Source organism: Equus asinus, chromosome 11 (assembly GCF_041296235.1).
Source record: "Equus asinus isolate D_3611 breed Donkey chromosome 11, EquAss-T2T_v2, whole genome shotgun sequence".
NCBI lineage: Eukaryota > Metazoa > Chordata > Mammalia > Perissodactyla > Equidae > Equus > Equus asinus.
Window position 1 is genome coordinate 75,802,001 of NC_091800.1, and position 16,535 is coordinate 75,818,535.

The following is a 16,535-nucleotide window of genomic DNA, read 5'->3' on the forward strand; positions in this document are numbered from 1 at the left end:
TCTGGGCCACTGAAGTAGAACATGTGCACTTAACCGCTGTGCCACTGGGCCGGCCCTGTCAAGATCTTTAAAACTATAGAAATATCTCCTGGGGTTTCTTTCATTAAACAAATAATAAAACATTGTGATGTAATTAGCACCATACTTGACGAGTTCCTGTTTGACTTCTCGCTCACTGTGCTTCATTGGGCTCTTCTTTGAGTGGACCCCCATACAGACTGATGAGGTCACAGCAGAAGCAACTCAAAAGCAATTCTGCAGAGGGCTATCATGGTGTCAGTGAGGTTCCGAGATCTTTACTGATCCTTTGTCGATCCACTGCCATTTTTGTTAAGAAATATCTGAAAGAATGAATAGACCAGATATCCTCTGAGAAAACTGTCTTGAATAAAAACTTTTCTTGACTGAATTCTGAAGGCTCATAGGTCACATTTGTACATTTCCATGCTGCCTTGGCAGAAATTGGGGCATGAGCATAATTGCTCTGTCTTCATGGAAGCTGAGGAACTCACCAAGGACACAGCCTAGTTAGAAAATCATCCTATATTTGTTTGAGATGATCTGATAACTAGTCTTCTAACTAGGCCAGGATCCTTCTTAAATGCTTATTTCCAATTTGCTTTAGTGAATAGCTAAATAGGTGGCAAAGGTCCAAAGATTTTAGTCTATATGGCATGGATAAAATAGTTTTAGCTTGAAAACACTTCAAAACACATGTAAGCTGATTCTCCTCATGGCCCCACTAAATATCTCAATGTTACTTTGCAAATAGTTGAAAAATTAACACCAAAGCAAAAAAATGTTATCTTATTAAACGGAATCATTATTTATTATGCGCTTAAAATGGGGAATGTCTACCTATAATTTTATTATTAGCATACTTGATGTTTAATGATTTTTATTTGTAATTAATTAGGTACCAGGATTTGTTATGTATTTTGACCCCTCAAATATGATAGGACAGTTTTATTTTCTTTGTAGTGGGGTCAGTGTACACATGTTCAAAAGTAGTATCAAATTAAGAGTCAAGTTTGAAAGAAAGGAGTCAGAGTATTATCCTGAATTCTCCAACTGGAAATTTTAACTGCTCTGTAAGAAGGTCTTCTTTTCAGGTTGGACTCTCAGCAGGGAATTAAAGATAACATGATGTTCAGATGTCAGTAACCAGAGTCTAGGGTAAAAGCACTGAGCATGATCCATAAATGATTCCTATTCACAAAGCCAAAGGCCAATAAAATCTGCAAATAATCTGATATTTGTTTCTGATACATTTCACCACATTTATGACTCAACAAATATTTACTGTGTACACATTGTAGACAAGGTCTATTCTACTCACTGAACATACATTGTGAGCAAAGTAGTAAGAGAGGCAGAAAGGCATATTTAAAGTCTGCCTTTTGCTCAAGTAAACATTGACCTGAGCTTCGTAGGCTTGGTATTTGTTATTTATTCACTGAGCAAACATTTATTAAGGCACTGTGTTAAGTACCAGGGATAGACTAGAGAATAAGAAAGACAGAAATCCTGTCACCTGGGGGGAGAAAAATAACAGATTAGCAAATGTAAATGCATATGCAATTGCAGATTTATGAAAGTATCAGGAACAATGTTCTGTAATGGAAATCAAGTGGGGGACAGGTATGCGAGTCATTGCTAAAATAAGGTTACTGGGAAAATCTTGCCTGAGAGAATAATATTTAAGCTGATGTTCAAGGATGAGAAGGATACAGACAGGTGAATAGTCAAAGGCAAGCATGCCAGGAAGATGGCAAAGCATGTGTGAAGCCAGCCAGCCTGGAGAACAGTGAGTGACAAGAGTAGATCAAGACATGTTGGAGATGGTGATGGGAGCTACTGATATGGTTGACTTTCTTTTTTCATTCATAATATATCATTCTACCTGAAATACGGAAAATAGATTGGAAAACGGCAAAGTAGAAAATGCAGGGAAAGAGAAAGAGATGAGGTGGTAAGTTCTAATGACATTGTATTAGTTCAAGTAAGAGATGCAAGTGATCTGGACTAGGTTGGTGGCATAGATGTGGCACAAGATGCATTCTACATATTTGTTAAAAGAAGAATGTACATAATTAACGAAGGATTGTGTGTGGGGCATGAGGAAAGGAAGAAAAGCAAGCATGCCCACAAGCTTTTGGCTACTGAGTGTATGGTGGTGTAAGTGCTGAGGTATAGAGGATATCTCAGCCATACGGAGGAGAAATAGGTTTTGGGGTTATAGTAGTGATTGGGGAGGATGACAAATTTTGATCTTCTCTCTTCTTCCAAGCACACCTAAAGTCACACATGGCCAGGTGACCTGCCTTGATGAATGGGATGGGAACAGAAGTTTGTCACTTCTGGGCAGATGCTTTAAGAGCCAGTGAGATCTTTCAACATTTTCTTTTCTCAGTCAATAATCAGTTGGATATGAAATTCTAGAAATTTCAGAAGAAATTTAAACAGGACATACAATTTGGGAGTCATCATCATTCAGACGGTAGTTAAAACTATGGAAAAGCTTGAGATTGCTTTGGCAGAGGATATACAGATAAAGATTTAGCTATAAGAAATTTCCATGTTAACTCTAGGGTAGACAGCTTGAACTGTAAATGAACAGTGAAAGAGTTGAAGGAAAATCTGGGGAAGATGGTGTCTTAGACCACTAAGGCTGCCATAACAAAGTACCACAGACTGCGGGACTTAAACAACAGAAGGTCCCTTTCACACAGTTATGGAGGCTGGAAGTCCAAGAGCAAGGTGGCATCATGGTCAGCTTTTGGTGAGGGCTCTCTTCTTGCTCCCAGATGCCTACTTCATCCTCACATGGCCTTTCCTCTGTGCACACAAAGAGAGAGAGAGAGAGAGCTCTGGTGTATCTTCTTATAAGGACACTAATGCTATCAAATCAGGACCCAACCCTTATGACCTCATTTAACTTTAATTACTCCCTTAGAGTCACCAACTCCAAATAGAGGCACACTGGTGGTTGGGCTTCAACATACTGATTTAGAGGGGACACATTCAGTCCATACCAGATGGTACAGGGAAAGCCTTGAGAGGAAAAGCTTTCAGGTACCAAGGAGTAGTGAACCATTTTAGTTACTACTTGTATGTAGCAGAATGAGGAATACCTATTGCATTTGGCAGCAGGTAGGTAATTTACGACGTTATACAATCAGTTTCAGGAGAGTGGTAAGGGAAAAATCCAGACTGGAATGAGTTGAGTAGTAACTGGAAATTGTAGATCAGGGATAATGAGTAGGCAATATAAAATTATGGCACTTGAAAGGGGCAGAGAAATGTGCGAGCATCTGGAGAAAGACAAAAATCAAGAAGGTTTCTTTATTTTTATTTTATTTAATGATACATACTAGAGCTTGCTTGCATGAAGAAAAAGATTCAGTATTGAGAGAGATTGAGAATTTAGGAGAGAGGATTCACTCTAGGAAAATACTTGAAAGGCTGAGATGGTAGATTCTTCATTGGCTGGGGAAAAGTATACTTCCTCTATCTTCACCAAAGGAAAGAAATAAGGTGTGGGTAAAAAAGCAGGAGACAGGGGGATCTGTCTGAGGATTGTCTCAGTGAAGTATTAGGTAAAGGGCACAGCAGAAACAAGAAAGTGTAGAGTTTGAGGAGTGAGGAAAAAGATAGGAGACAGTCTTTCCAAGGAGGAAAGTAAGTTTCATCACTACCGAAACCTTGTTGAAGCATTGTTATAAATGTAACCACTAGAACGAAACATACATACTTTTCTAAATACCAAAGATGTATCACAGAGATGAGAGAGAAAGAGAGAGAAGAGAGGGAGAGAGAATTTATTGATGCTATTGAGAAATCAATTTGGACTCTTGGCTGATGTTGAATCACCTTTTATGTAGTTTTATTCAGCAATTGTCAGCTGTATGAGCGTGGACACGGAGAACTCAGATGGTTATTAGATTAATGGCTACTTTTTATTTTCCAAGTGACTGTGATGGAGGGACAAAGAGAGAGAGTGAGTGTGTTTTTAGAGATTGACTGTAATGGTTGGCCATGAATTCCAACCTGAAGAAGAAAAGAAATACCATAAAGAAGAAGGGAAGAAAAGAGGGGATAATAGAAGTGAAAGGTCAGTGGACTGGAGGTCTTCACGATAGTGAGTTGTTTTCATGCGAAGACTCGTACAAGAGATTTTAAGGGTGGGAGCTAGTGAGAAGAGTAAATCTTTGATTTTGAGAGTGGAGCATTTTTAATGTAGGACAAATATCAGGTAATGCTCAGGTGTAAAATTTGGTTGGTTTAGCAAATGAACTTGCGGTCTATAGTCTTAGGGTAGAAGATGGTGGAGCTTTTTGAAGACAAAATGAGGTAAACCCTGGATCTACATGGCTGTACAGTTAATAAAGTTCCCTGAAGAAGAAAGTCATATTTTCAAAGAATTTTTTTCTGTTTAAAAAATCTAAATCAACATCATATTACAGCAGACTCTGCTTAGTTCCCACCCATGAAGTGGTTGCTATGTATAAAAATGGTAGGTATTGATGTTTATTTGAAGAACTGTTTTCTAGACCTCCACCACCAAATTCAACAGATTGATTTGTCAAGTAACCATTTCCCCCAAAATGCACTCATTATAGAATCTGCCAGCCTGGCTGACGTTGTCCTTCAGGGTTGGAGAAACATAATAAACTTAAATTTCAAAAGGGCTTGGATGAACACTTCCAAATGTTGTTTTACATGGCACCTTGCTAATCTTGGTAAAGATTTTTTGGCTGAATAGTCAATAAATCAAACTAGGTGTTGGGAAATTTCCGTCTGTGTTTGCAATTTAAAACTGATTATAAGCTAGTTTCAATCTGCTATTGGGAAAAAAGGGAGGAAAATTCATGCTTGAGGCGTCTAAGGCAGTTCAAAACGTTCTCAACTCAAACGAGTTCCTCAGAGAAGTTAAAAAATTCCTCATTGTATTTCCTTTTTGCTGTGCATGTTCTTACAAATTCCTCTTTGACTATTTTAGACATTAGCTCCAATTCATCTCAGGTCACGTCAGAGAGCTGTAGACGTATTTGCTGGCGTAGATTGTTTTAGAAATGCTCTCCTTTGGCCTAGGAGAAACTCCGTGATAGGTGCCGATGTGCCACACCATGGTCAATGCTATCCTCCTGAAGACACACTTAATGGCAAAGTTAACGGATGTCTATCGTTAGAGCTGATAGATTTCTTAGAATACACTCTGAAAAGCTCCTTTTCTGGCTTGAGAGATGCTAAAGTTAGAATCATAATGCTGGATAAGCCTGCGAAAAGTTTTAAAATGTTTTGCCTTTGAGAAATCAGGATTTTAAGTACATTCAGAATTATTTGCTTTTCTTTCTCTTACTCTCTTATTTTAGTAGGAGTAAAAATGGATTGCTCACCCTTATCTTTGCTAGCCTTTGGGAGGCTCTCCTGAGCTGTCTGGTGCAAGTGGGAGGAATCTCTTCCTGATAGATTTGATTCCATCTCCCTGCAAGTGGGATGCGGTTTGTCTTAATGCTTACACTCCTCTTGCTAAGGTGCATGGTACGTTTCAGTACATGGGCTCAGTTCTACAACCTTTTAAACTTGTATGTTCTATCTACCCCAGAGCAGAGCTAATTTTTGTGGAGAACTGAACTACAGAATTTGCAACTCTGATAAAGCTCCAACAGGAGCTGTTGAAGAATGAATGGAACGCTTTCCTCTGAGAACGTAATATTAGAAATAGACACATGAATTAAAAAGCTATCAACAACACATGTATACACATATATGATAGTACTACATTGTCTTGGCTGTAATGAGTCTGGAAGCAATTTTAGCTACATCTCTATTCTTGGAGCTGGCACAGTATGTCTTACCGTTCTTAAAATTCCTGATCTAGGAATAATGACCATTTACTTCTTGCTTTACCCTGGAAATGAGTGGCCCAGTGCCATTGCTAGACTATGGAAATAAGAACTATGTCAGTCAGTGGAAGGAAGATGAAAGTGTGAAGAGGGAACAGCACACAGACCAACTTTTTCAATACGGTTAAGCAGAATCTCATTTCCAGAAACTAGATAAGCCACTGAGTAAGATAAAATATTGGTGGTGGGGCAAGTTCATTTAGGTGTAGAAAGAGTCTTCCACCTGGAGTTGTACTCAGAACAACAACAAAAAAGCAGTAAGAACAAAAAAGCAGTGGAGAAAAGGAATTGAACTAAGGGTTCATAAAAGTTGCCCTAAATACTGCATATTGTCCAATTCACAATCTGAAGACTCTAGTTTCTTCAGGTTGATATCTGATTCTCTTCTCAAAGACAGAAAATCATTAACTCACCCAGTTTCTGTCCTCTTCCTATTTCTCAAGTGTTTTATTAAAGATTAGGGATTATGACTTCTCATGACAACTGAGAAGGGCCTTTATTTTTAACTCTAAAATCTTCCCTTCTAGATCTTGATGATTTCTCAAGTAAAAGATCTGGAAAGGTAAAGGAAATTTCTAGAACATAGAGAACTAACCCCATGGCAAATATTATATTTCAGAGCTCTGTTTCTGACAATGTGGTAAGACTAAATGTTCTGAATACATTTTCCATATTGAATATCTAGAGATATTGGATAAAATGCAGAAACATAATTGTAAGGACATAGTGCAGTTCCCTAAGTATGTGAGTAAGCAAATGAGTAAATACATAATACGGTATGAGATTGTCCCAGAGGTCAAAAATTAAGATAGAACTGAAAACCGAGTGTTAAGCAAGGCTTGATTCTTTAGCTGTCCTGGATAGGCCACACAGAGATAGAAGACAAGGCCTTGACCCTATAGAAGACGAAGATAAGAACTTGGATTCCCCCACTTAAAGATGTGTTACATACTTAGGGAGAAGTGGGCAGGGAAAAAAGAACTGACCCCTGGAAAAGGGAGACAGTAGGGAAACTTGTCTGCCTTAGTCTTGGCACAAAGTGGAAAATTAATATATTAATGAGAATTTCTTCCTCCTTTGGATAATTACCATAATTGCATGGCCAAACCAAGAATTAATTTAAATGACACTTAAGTTGGCAATGCCCTGGGCCATTCAATATAAGCAAGCAGGACTCTCTGGAAGAAAACATCCTCATTCTAGGGGCGCAAAGATCACTACTGATTAAAGTCAGTCAGCTGTACGTTCATAATCCTGAATTATATAGACAACGCGTGACCAGAGGAGCAACCATAACTAAAGCCAGTAGAAACTATAAGCAACAGAATAAGATCAACAAGGAATTAAGCTATTGTACAATATGCACATAGATAAAATAACTTTAAAAAGAGATAAAATATGGAGTAGAAAAAGTGATGCAGGGATAAAAGACTAATAAAAATTATGAGTAGATTTGCAAAGGAACCAAATAGAACCTTGATAAATAAAAAATAAAACTATTGAAATTAAAAACTCAATATTTGATTAAGCTGACTAGAAACAGCTAAAGAGAAAATTGGGTGATATCTCTGAAGAGATTGCAGAGAATGTGGAAAAAAGAGATGCAACTGTGCAGAGAAGTTAAGAGATAGAAAGATTTGAAAGTCTAACGAATGTTTGATAGTATTTCCTGAAAGAGAGAATAGAGAAGGTTACAAACATTATTTGTAAAGTTAGTGGATAGAATTTATCCATAATTAAAGCCACTAATCCTCAGATTTACTGAATCCCAGATAGGAATAAGAAAGATATTCGTGCCTAGATACTTCACAATAAAACTGCAAAACACCTAAGACAATGAAAGATTTGAAAGAAGATATAAAGAAAAGAGAATTTATCTACAAAGAAATGACAATTAGAATGAGCGACTTTCGCAGCATGACAGTAGAAGAAATAACATAGTATAATTATATCTTCAAAGTGGTGAGAGAAAACAACAGTCAAAGTATGATCATATACCCAGGTAAGTAAAACTCAAGAGATAACACTGAAATAAAGGCACCTTCACAGAAACACAAGGCATTCACTAAAGGAATTTCTAAAGAAGATATTTCAGGAAGAAAAACAATATTAAGCAAATAAAGTGTTAAATGTGAAGAAATCCAAACAAACGAGAAGGTATAAAACAATAACATAACGGTGTACTGTTTGAAAAGAGAAAGGAGAGAACACCATGATACATAAAACAGGAAGGAATGATTAGAGTTCATGCTCCAAGGCAACTGCATTGATCTGGACGAGGATAAAGATATCCTTATATTTTGGATAAGTATGCGTGTTAACACAGATTTGACAATTTCACAAATGGTGGAGAAAAAGTGGAATTAAAATAATACAAGGGAAGGCAAGGGAAGAAAAAACAAAGAAACTCAGAAAAAGCAGCACAATCATAGGAAACTAAAATATGAACACAAACATAATTAAAAATTTTTTCATAATCACAATGTATGGCTTAACTCACAAGTTGTAAGAGAGTTTTCTAGATTACATAAAGATATTCAACTATATACATTCTTTACAAGATGCACACTAAACCTAAGGACACAGAAAAGTGTGTGGAAAATAATATATTAGCAGGTATAAATCAAAAGAAATACAGTGTAGCTATGTAAGTATCGGACAAAATATACTGAAAGGCAAAAAAGCACGATTAGGGTTGAAGAAAGTCAGTATAACCATTCAATTCACCAAGAAAAAATAAAACTATTCTAAAGCTATAAGCACCTAATGTCATAGCCACAAATATTTAAGGCTAAAAAATGAGGGTACTATAGGAAAAAGTTGATAAATTCATTACCTTAGTAAAATATTTTAACAGAACTCTCTCATTAATTGTATGACTGAGTTCAATATTTTAATTGTGCATATATTTAGAACTTTTTTTCCAAAAATTAGAGAATGGTCACATTTCTCAAGCTCTTGTTGGATATTCACAATAATTAACTACATATGAGGACAATATAACAAGACTCAAAAATAATTACATTATATATCTAAACATATATATGTTTATAGCATTAAATTCTTAAATTATAGAAGAAGGAAGGCAGAACATTGAGTAAATTGTCTAACTTTTGACATTAGAAAAGGAACAACACACTCATCCCAAAAGAAAAAGAAGAAAGGAAACAAAACTGTTTTCCCCAAATCTTTCTGAACTAGTGGGGAAGCACTCTAGGGCAAGCACTGTCCTGGTTTGCTTGGGGCAGTCTCAATTTACACCTGTTGTCTTCATGTAATCATTAATAATGTGCTATTTCATTCTCAAAAAATTTTCCGGGGGCCTGCCCCGTGACCTTGTTAAGTTTGTTAAGTTCAGCAGGCTGGGGTTTGCAGGTTTGGATCCCGGTTGTGGACCTAGGACCACTCATCAAGCCACACTGTGGTAGCATCCCACGTATAAAATAGAGGAAGATTGGCACAAATGTTAGCTCAGCAACAATATTCCTCAAGCAAAAAAGAGGAAGATTGGCAACAGATATTAGCTCAGGGCCAATCTTCCTCACAAACACACACAAAAAAGTTCTGGTTTGGAAGATAAAAATCAACAGAGAGTTGAGGGAGGGACTAGGAGGATGTGACACAGTGAAGGCTAAAGGTTATGCAGTGGTTTTCAAGCTGAAGTGTTTCACATCTTTGGAAGCCAGGAGTCAAAATCCTGAGCGGAGAGTTCCATTCTCATGGGGGGCCCCAGCAGCTGAATTGGATTCAGATCTTGTCCTCAAATAGCTTGGAGAAGGTGCTCAACTCAACAGGCCTGAAGCTGAGTTTCCCAAGATGCCCTGAAGCTACAAACTGGGTGCCATTGAGGGAGAAGAGAATAGGGAGAGTAGGGTATGAGTATATGGTAATGGAGCTGGTGCTATGAGCCTGCTGAATCTGAGCAATAATGTCATTAATAACTATTTCACTAGTAGGCTAGTCAAGGTAGAGGCCATTTGGATTACAAATCCCTATATCAGAATTGACATGAAGATAAAACTAGAGGAAAATGACATTTTCTCGCATATCCCTTGAAACATAGCAAGTACTTAATTATTCCGTTTTGGTTTTCTTCCTCTCTCTCTATTTCTCTCCCTTCTCTGCAAATCAATAGCTTAAGTAAACAGTACAAAACAAATTAATTTTGGACTTGCAGTAGAAAACCCAGAACAAAAGGAAAATATATTTTCTTAATTAAGGGTGCATCTTTCAGCAATCATAATCCTAGGTTCCATGATTTACCATTGTAGGGAATGAAAGTAAATGCTAATAAATGCAGTCAGATGGGCTTTTCTTTCTTTCTTTTTTTTTTTCAGTGAGGAACACTGGCCCTGAGCTAACATCCATGCCAATCTTCCTGTATATGTGGGACCTGCCACAACATGGCTGGATGAGTGATGTGTTGGTCTGCACCTGTATCTGAACTTGCGAACCCTGGGTCCCCCAAGTGGAGTGTGTGAACTTAACCACTACACCACAGGCCTGGTCCCTGGGTGGCCTTTTCTTGAGCATTGAACAAGTTAGAGATGAAAAAGTTTAAAACATGATCTTTTATGTTGTTGAGATACAAAGACTTTACAAAGGGATGGAAGTGGGTAGGAAAAAAATCCTAACCTATCAAAAGTAGAACAATAAAATAAAACATTTAAGAAAATCTAAGAAGGCTTTTCCCATACCTGGGCTAATAGAGTCTTGCCAAATAAAAAAGGAACAAATGAGAGACAGTTAATCCTGTTAATCTTCTCGTTTCATCAGTGGAGAAGAAGTGGATGGGAGGAAACATTTTCAGAGAAGCACTCAAAGTAACAGAGTAGCTCTGGGCGACATGCTGAATGGTGATCTGATCAAATTACTTAGACTGAAAACCATGAAAAGAATTTCACACTTTGTCTGGCTAAGAAAACAGTTTATCAAGCCCATAATCTTAAATGTGCTGTGGTTTCTTTTTTCTTTTTCTCTTTTCTCAGTCTTGCTTCAGTGGGTATGCCACCTGGAAAAATGAAAGGTATTGTTGATGACAGTTCCTTAAGTGGAGGAAGAGCAATGCACGGCATTAACGGGTTGAGTGCTGAGTCTGGGAAGACATTGCAAAATCTGAGCCTTTAAGTGGGTTGGTATATTTAAAAAATATATATTTCTATTCACTTTCCCATGATAGTTTTAATTTTCAGAAGTTTATTCTTTTGTGTGTGTAGAGTGTTAAAGCCGGAGGCCCTGAAATCAGTGTTTGAAAATGGACATGAGACATTATAGAAATGCCTTGAAATTGTATGCAAAATTTGTAATTGAATGTGTGCATTTTTTCCCAGGGACAGGAAAATAATGTTTTTCAGATTTTCGAAGTTTTTCATATTTTGAACAGTATCGAGGTGTGTTGTCTTTTACTTCACTTTGGTGAGAAGCCTTTCTGCGTCCTGCTCTTCTGCTTCCCAGGGTCAAACCCGTGTCCTCTGCCTCCACCCGCAAGTGGAGCCATCAGAGCATACGGATATTCACAAAAAAGCCAAGAAGGAAGTCCAAGATAAGGAAAAAATTCCTCCTGATTCCCTGGGAGCTGGCTGCACTCTGTCTGACCTTGACATTCAAAAGGAGCTCCCTCTTCACGTGGAGACACACTTTTGCGGTGCCAAGACAAGGGTGAAGTCTTACACCATGCCTGAGAGAAGACTGTTTGAGAGGAATAAGGTTAGGAGTTTTTCTTCTGAAATACTGCTACGAGGACCGCGAGAATGGAAGAATGCTTCCCCTCCACTGGGTATTCCGTCCTGGGGGCGCGGGGTTGGATCTGCATGGCCAGTCACTTTAACAAGTGGGGCTGAAGCAGTGTTCCCAGATCCACTGTCTCAGCAGGCCTGGCTGATAGTAAAGAAAGCTAACTCCCAAAAGACAAACGAAAAACTCACAAACTATAACAGACAAACAAGACTGCTTTCCAATTGTCATAATGACAAAAATGAGAATAATCACTGGCAAAGCAAAAATCCTCTCCAGATTAAAAAACAAACAAAATCTATTTTCTAAGTAATAATACTCTCTTCTCCAGGTGTCACCCCCACCTCCCTCAACCAGATGAAGACTAAAAAGACCAGATAGAGTTGAGGGAAAAGATTTCTCTTTTTTATAAAATTAGTCACTTTGTGCAAATCAACAGATCCTAAGAAGGGAAAGATACTTTTTCTATTATATTCATTTAAATCTATTGACAAATAAAAATGGCAAGCAATAGCATATATTGGAGTATATGAGGAAGCCATTTTGTGTAAACCTAATTTGGCCTGACCTTGTTTTTCCAAAAGGGCCTGACTGTGGCCATCGAGCATGCATTGTATATCTGCTTTAGATATTCCCTATGGCAAGAACAAAGGCCCTTGAGATAAAGGTTCAACTTCCCTCCCCCTCCCAACGTTGGCATTTCCTTAAGGATTAAGCATCTTTCCTTAGGCTAGGAACTGATTGCTGTGCTCACCTGTGACCACTCAGCTCGAGACAATAGACTTGCCTCCTGCTACTTCCGCCGAGATAGCAGACCCACTACCTGCTGTGTCCATCAAGCACTGTGCCGACAGGGCAATCTTGTGACTATTGTGGGAGGGACATTTCAATCATATGTGAAACATCCTCTTTGGGGGTATATAACCACGCTGTACACCTCACTTCTTTGGTGCCCTTTCTTGCTTCAGGAAGAAAGGCCCCGGGCCATGGTCCTCAGATTTTAGCTCAGAACAAACTCACCCAAATTTTCATTTACAGATCGGTTATGGATTATTTTCGTCGACACTATAAATGTCTAAGATTGAGTTTTATCTGCCTTCCTCTTATGACTTATGTTCTTTCAGGGTCATTCAGTTTAAAAATTTTTTTGTAACTGTATTGACATTTCCTATTTGACTCATCGGTTATTTGAAACAGATTGCCTGATCACTAATGTATTTAGTTTTTTTCTACTTTTGTTGTTATTATTGATTCCCAGCTTAATTCTACTATGGTCCAAATGTATTCCATGTGTGATTTCAGTTTTTTGTTGAGACCAGGTTTATGGCCTTGCAAATGTTTAATTTTGGTATATGTTTCATCTGCCCCTGGAAATGATGTGTAGAATGCACTCGTTGTGTGTGGTGTTCCAAGTTGACTGAATTCATCACATTGTTTTTTATAGTCTTATGGAATTGATTTTTGTTTGGTTTGTTAGTAGTTAGAGAAGTATGGTAAAATATCCTACAATGATAATGGATTTCTCTGTTTTTTCTTTTACTTTCAAACATTACTCCAAATACCTTAAACTGAAGTTATTAGCTGCATGGGCATTTAGAAGTTTTGTTTATTCCTAGATAAGTGACATTTTTATTACTGTTATTTGTTCCTCTTTATTTTTAGTAATGTTTCTTGCCTTAAAATCTAATTTGATATTAGCATAGCTTCACCAGCTCTGTTTGGGTTAACCTTTCATGGCACATATTTTTTCATCCTTCTACTTAAAAATGTATGTGTCCTTAAATTTAAGGCTTGTTTTCTGTGTGCAGTGTATATTTGAAGTTTGTTTTGTATCCAGTCTGATAATCTTTTCATACTTTTAATCTAAAAAATTTAATGTTCTTGATATAATTGTATTTAATACCATTTTACTATTTAATTTCTGTTTTTCTCACATTTTCTCTATTCATTTTTCTTCCTCTTCTTGCCACCGTTTAGATTAAACAAGATTTCTTCCTTTTCATTTCATTTTTTTTCTAGTACATAATTAGTTACACATTCTTTGACTATTTTTTAGTGGTTACCCTAGAACTGACAACATTAATCTAGTTCATAATCTTGACCATTAATGTCTAATATAAATTAGTACATTTGCCTCTTCCAAAACAATGAAAGAAACTTACAACAGTTTAAATCTACTTAACCGCTCCATTTGTTGTTGTTTCAGTCATGTATTTTATTTCAAAAAAACCCCAAATTATTATTTTATATAATCAATATTCATATTAATTTTTCATGTCTTTACCCTTTGATTTTCTATTGATCTTTATTTTTTTCCTTCATTTTTATGCTTCACTCTGAGGTCATATTCCTTGTGCATGAAAATTTTTTTTAGTATGTCTTTTAATGTGATGTGCTGGGAATGAATTTTCTCAATTTTGTTTGCAATGTTTATTTATAACCCTTATTTTTGATAGCTATTTTCAAAGGTATATGAGTCAAGGTAGGTATTTATTTTTTACTGAACTTCAAATAAATTATTCTATTTTCTTCTGGATTATCCCCTCTTTTTTTTCTCGTGAAGAACTCAGGTTTCAGCATTTTTTTACCTACGTTGAAGATAATGCCTTTTTGTGTTCTTGCTTCTCTTAATGCTTCTTTTTGTCTCTGATTTTTAAATATTTGCTATGAAATGTCTAAGTGTGGTTTTCTTTATGTTTACCCTGCATGAGATTTGCTGCATTTCTTGAATCTATGAGTTGATGTCTCCCATAAGTTTTGAAAAATTTTCATTCATTATCTCTTCAAATATTGCTTCTGGCCCATATCTGTCTCTTTTCTCCTTTTGAGACTCTAATTACCATTATTTAGACCTTTAAAGCAGGTCCCATGACCTTTAAAGTAGGTCTCCTTTGTTGCTAAGCTTCTTTTCTGACTTTTATATCCTTTTATCTCTTTAGTCATAAGCCTTTGACCTACAATTCAAATTGTCAATCCACCTTTTAGCCATGTCTAATGAACTCTCAATATTGAATTCTTAGTTTCAGTTCTTGTATTTTCAGTACTGGAATTTTATTGATCTCTTCTTAAATATTTTAGTTCCTGGTGAACTCCTCTATTTTCCTTTTTATCTTACTGAATGTATTAATCACAGTGATTTTAAAGTTCATGTCTGAGGACTCCAATATCTCGAGAACATGTGGGTATATTTCTAATGCTTATTTTTTCTCTTGGTTCTGACTTAGTTAATAATATTTATTATTGGTGTAAGTCATGTATTTAAAAAATTGTCAAAGTTACTGTTACTGTTACGAAGATACTGTTATCCTACTCCAGAAATGATTTCCTTTAGCTTCTGATAGGCAGGAAAAAGTAGGAGAAAGTTGCTTTAATTACATGCCGGATTGAGCTGATTTAAGTCTAGTTTTCTCTTTTAATTTTTAAAGTTTATTGTTATTTTTTTTAAACATTGGCACCTGAGCTAACAACTGTTCCCAATATTCTTTTTTTTTTTTCTTCTTCTTCTGCCCAAAGCCCCCCACTACGTAGTTGTATATTCTAGTTGTGAGTGCCTTTTTTTGTGCTTTTTGGGACACAGCCTCAGCATGGCCTGATGAGTAGTACTGTGTCTGCGGCCAGGATGCGAACTGGTGAAATGCTGGGCCACGGAAGCAGAGCCTGGGAACTTAACCACTCAGCCACGGCGTTGGCCCCTAAGTCAGCCACGGGGCTGGTCTCTAAGGCTAGTTTTCAATCTTTTTAAAATCTGCTATTTAATATCTCTATTTCTTGTTGTCTTTAATGCTTTAGGAATTTTAGTTGAAACTCTGGAATGTTTTCCAGGTCCCCTCTACTTTGGTTGGTCATAAACTCAATTTTATTTCCTCAGCATCTGGAAATTGATCATTCTTCCCAGATTCTTAGCTCCTCAGCAGAAATTTTCTACACTCCTGGATCTTGGCCCCTTGAATCCTGCCTACCCTTAAAACTCTCTGATGGTGTCAGAGTTTTAAAAAATTTTATGCAGCTTCTCTAACTTTTTAGAGGAAGAATCAGTCTGCTTTGGATTACTACATCGTCCTTTGGAGAGGCCGCTCGTACTTCCCATTTAAATACTTGTATGGATCGGTGTCTAGAATTAATCAGTGTGATCTCCCCTCATCTTAAGATCTTTCTGCTACTTCTCATATTTCATTTAAATAACATAGCATTCAGTTTTAAAATGTTACCTTTTCCTCTCCCCATCACATCTTTTCTTTCTCAGGATTTTAAAAAAATTTTTTGGAGCTTCAGGACATATTTATATGCAAACATATATATTCCTCACTACGTTGCTCATAACTTTTTCTTGTTATAGTACGTTACTCTTTTTTGATTTTACTTTTTTTGTTTTGCTGGAGTGTTCTTTCTGGGAATGATTGTGGGTGAAAAATTTCCTAGTCCTTGTAGATACAAAAACTGTTTTAATATTGTCACCATTGAATCCTAGTTTGGATGGGTATAGAATTTTTTGCTCAAAATATTTTTTTCCTCAGAAGCTTGAAAATATTGTTATATTTTCTTCTAGTATTCACGTTGCTGATGAGAAGTTTACCGTCACTTGGATTCTTGTTCTTTTGTAGGTATGATTCTTTTTCAAGTTGGAAAGTTTAAAATTTTTAAAAAGTGAGATATAATCTGCATACCATAAATTCCTTATAAAGTGTACAGTTTTGTGTTTTTAGTATATTTAGTATACATAATTTAAATATTATATATAAATCTTTTTAGAATCATTTTAGAATATGTAATATATTCAGAAGGTTATGTAACCTTTATCACTCTCTATTTCCAGAATATTTTCATCCTGCCAAAAAGAAATCCTGCACCCATTAGTAGTCACTCCATTTCCCTCTCCCTCCAGCCCGTGTAAAC